At 32.6% G+C, this 4,270-nt stretch overlaps 1 long non-coding RNA gene across 6 annotated transcripts; it reads left to right on the forward strand.

Annotated features, from left to right (window-relative positions):
- Window positions 1-1,015: 1,015 nt before the first annotated feature.
- Window positions 1,016-3,463, forward strand: LOC148292818 (uncharacterized). Of its 6 annotated transcripts, none has more exons than XR_015837136.1 (5): window positions 1,321-2,246; window positions 2,413-2,490; window positions 2,571-2,635; window positions 2,915-2,942; window positions 3,236-3,463. It is a non-coding gene; the product is annotated as an uncharacterized LOC148292818 (long non-coding RNA). The 6 variants fall into 6 exon arrangements; XR_015837137.1 differs by having other exon boundaries at window positions 1,321-2,228; XR_015837134.1 differs by adding an exon at window positions 1,016-1,314 and having other exon boundaries at window positions 1,519-2,635.
- Window positions 3,464-4,270: the final 807 nt, after the last annotated feature.

The following is a 4,270-nucleotide window of genomic DNA, read 5'->3' on the forward strand; positions in this document are numbered from 1 at the left end:
TTATGAAGTATGGCATGAGTGGGCAGATTGTGTGATGACCAATTATGTGTAGCTCAAACCTCAAAGTGGACAAGGTTTTTTGGCTCAGAATAGTGGACAAGGTTATCAACCACTGTTTTGGTTTCTTTTGAACATGATTACGTGGCAATCACTTTGATTGTCATTTTGTGAATGGTAGAATTTTCACATAGAATGTACAAAGTTTTAGATTATGTAGTTGGTAGCTTTGGGATGTATGTACTAAATTCAAAGCTTTAGATTGCATGTAGACCTCAAATTGTTGTAATTGAACAGGTTCGAATACTTTTCATATTGAAATATGAATACATCATTGTTCTGCCTATATTCGTTAATTTTGGAATGTAACAATATTAATTAATTTTTAAATCATATTCAGTACTGAAGGAATATCATTAACTACAACGGTTACCCATTCAAACCGTTGTAGAAATCCTCTTATTACAACGGTTAGAACCAACATCCATTGTATAATAAGAACATTTACAACGGTTATTCTGAAAACCGTTGTGCAAAGTTATCAATAACCGTTGTAGAAAGAACCATATTACAACGGTTATTGAGCAAAACCATTGTTGAAAGTGACTTACTACAACGGTTTTTCTCAATAACCATTGTTGAAAGGGCCCACTACAAGAAAATGGGCCTTAGTTGACACTTCATAGTTGACGCTTTTTGCAAAACCATCACCTATTCTATGAAGCTTTGACGCTTTTTAAAAAGCGTCAACTACATAGTAGGTTTTCATGACGTTTTACAAGAAACGTCAACTATATATCGCTTTCCTTGACATTTAATAAAGAACGTCAACTCTATATCACTTTTTCTTGACATTTTATAAAAAACGTCAATTAAAACCCTTGTTTGACACTTTCTAAAAACACCCATTAGAAGAAAAGAGAAAAAGAGAAAAAGAGAAAAAAAAAACAAAAACAAAAGCTGACACTTTATAAACAAGCTAGTCTCAGACCAAAAAAAAAAAACCGATAGCATTAAGTTTAAGAAGCTGTTGTGGGCGGGCACTAAAAATAAAAGCGGGATCTGATTTTTCACAAGTGAAGCCCCAATTTTTCAAAAGCTTTCTCTCGTTTTCACTCTAACTCTTGCTCTCTCACTCTCATTTTCATTATCACTCTATTTCTCTCTTCTCTCGTTCCTGCTCACTCTCACGATTTCTCTCTTCTCTTTCGCTCTATCTTTCTCACTCTTGCTCTGTCTCTCTTTCTCTATCGCTGTGGCTAGCTCGTGCTCTCTCAGCGGCTCACTCACCCCTCTATCAGTCTCTCTTCCTCCATTGTAAGCCCTAATTATGTTTTTTGTAATATCTATTTTCGATTTATATAGAAATTGGGGAAGTTTCTGAAATAAGAATTTCTAGGTTTTTTTCTAGGAGTATGATTTGTTTTTTAGGTTAATTTTTTAATTTTTATGGATTTTAAGTTGAAGAGTGTGGTAATGGTGATGCTTGTTATTCTTTTGACCCCTGGAAACCCAAAAAAGGCCATGGAAAGCAAAAGGATTGACCCCTGGTTGTGGTTGATTGCTGGGCAAGAGTGCCCAGCAACTGCTCGATGAAATGTCTAAATGAAGAAAGCATGGCAGCACTTGCCTTGCGTCAGGTCACTGAACTTCTATTTTTATATTTTATCATCATGGCCTCTTGAACCAGGTTTGAGAAAACAAAAACCCAAAACAGAGCTCTACCCCAGCCCGATATTAACAACCCCACCCAATTAAACTTTTCTTTATTTAATTTAAATTTTCAGTAATCACATTAACTTCTTAATTTTGTTTATTTGGAGTATATCTCCGTATTATTTTTTGGTTGGAGTTTATCTTCCTATCATTTTTTTTAATGTTCAAGTATATCTCCCTATCATTGAAACCAAACCAGAGTAGTATTTAACTTCACACAAATGCAAAATGTTTTCTTTTTAAGTTTTCCAATTTCATCGAAATATGCATATAACAGTCTAATAAACATGTTCCCCATAAAAAAAATCTAATAAATTAACATTTTCTCTACAAAAAATCTAATAAACATGCATATATACACTAAAACTACATGTATGTACTTGTGTTGCATTTTCATTAATCTCTACAGGTTTTATATATGTAAAAAAATTGTGAGCTTACATACATTGAACCCCGGAAAGAAGATTTCTGGATCTGTCACTGATTGGAAGAGCACTTGAAATGACCTTCAAAAGGTGCAAACTTTAGTCTAGGTACTTCATGAGTTGATGCACAAGGCATTTAATTTCCAAGAATTTTTTATTTTTTTTTATTTTTACTTGTGAAATATTTGGTTTGCTTTCATTCACTGATATGAATTCGATGTTTATGGGTGTTCAATTTTTTTTTATGTATCCTGGGTTTTATTGCTTGCAAAAGGGATTGCTGTTCAAAAATCATTTTCTTCTTCCATTTATTGGCCCTACAGGCACCAGCTACTGTAATCTCGTGGTTTAAGTAAGCCTTCTAGTTTTTTTTCTTGGTAACCTATGGATCACATTTGCCATTTAAGTTTAAATGCGTAACTTTACTTGCAGGGGCGAATATGGTATCTGGACTACATTCTTAGCACTTCTAGTTCATCTCTTCTTCTTTATTCCTGGTAGGTTCTCTTTTGATTCCTTGTTTTGAGTGTATAGTTAAAGCTATAAACATGTAGTTATTTGGTTTTCTCAAATGATAGACTTTATATTGGTTTACATGATTCACTAGTTGGAGTGGGAGAATACAATTGTTTTATTGAAAACTGTAAATCCTTTCTGAGAAAGTGAGGATTCTAATTAGTAAGCACACACATCATACTGAATCAAGATAATCTGTTCTTCAATGGATCTATTCTTTATAATTAAACATTTAAATCTTGGCTTTTCTCTTGTGACAGGTTGGCTTTTATGCTTAATGGCCATGAGGTAAGCATTTTATTTAAGTTGTTTCCAATTTCAGTTATGAGTAAGTCTCTTAGTTGTTTTTTAATTTATTTTTTTGTGAATGATTGTTATGCCGTAATAGGATGTAGGTAAGAACTTATACATCCAAGATCTTTTAAATTCAATTCCTTGTTCAGTTGATGTGTGTTTTATTTTGAGAATATTGAAAATTTTCTAAATTTTGATGTTGGTATGGTTCTGTGTTGCTTTGTAGAGATTTTTGTAATTGAGATTTTTGATAACTCATTGATCCACATAGGTTAATGTTTTGACAGATTGGTATGACTAGGGAGGTTCCAACCAAAGTAAGACCTGCACTTGTAATGGGCTTCACTTAGAGATGTTATGGGGGAAAGTAAAGCTTCTAAGTGACAAGTTATTTCTAAATTGAGAACTTCTTACGCGTTACTAGAGATCTTAGTTCATTTTAGTACGCTTATTTTATATGTATTCATATTGTAATTTCAATACTGTTTAAGTATATAGTTGTGTTATTTTAAATTATTGTATATAATTGTATTATGCTAGTGGAGTACAATTTCTTATTTGTTTTTTTTTAATGTTAATGTCATTCTTTACAACTTTTGTTGTCAAGGAGCTGTATTTTTGTTTTTTATATTTTTTTATATTAGTGTCTTGTTTCTTGACGGCTAAAATCCATCAATAAAGAGCTTACCAATGTCAAGAAATATGTAAGTTGACATTTAGAAAGCGTCAAGGATGACCATAAGTTGACGGATTTTGCAATCTCGTGATAGTTTTTATCTGTCAGGGAAACTGTTTTCTTGACGGACAAAAAGCGTCAAGTATGTGGGTCCCTTTCCTGACACTAGCATTCGTGACGGTTTTTTAGCCGTCAATTAAATAGATTCTTGACACTTTTTAACCGTCACTAAAGGCAGTTTTTCTTGTAGTGGACATATTACAACGGTCGCTTTTGTATACATGTTTTCTGTGTGAGAATTTACAATGGTTTTTCTTAAAAACCGTTGTTGAAAGTGACATATTACAACAGTTTTTGACCGTTGTCATAAATAGGTAGAAAAGACGACACTCTTAACCTCAACGGTTTTAGAAGGCTTTCAACAACGGCTAAAAACCGTTGTCTATTAACTTTATTGTAGTAGTGAATTGACAAAATCTTAAAAACCAAAACAAATAAACATACAACAATTAAATGGGCTGAACATTAATTTATAAAAGCACTAGGACAACAAATCCACCACTAATAATCCAATCTAACCTTTAAATTACTTATCCGTTAATTAATCCAATTGTTGTTGTTAATTATTTTTTCATGAATTACCTAT

The sequence above is a fragment of the Prunus avium genome, chromosome 7 (assembly GCF_965620075.1).
Source record: "Prunus avium chromosome 7, drPruAviu1.hap1.1, whole genome shotgun sequence".
In the NCBI taxonomy this organism is placed as follows: Eukaryota; Viridiplantae; Streptophyta; class Magnoliopsida; order Rosales; family Rosaceae; genus Prunus; species Prunus avium.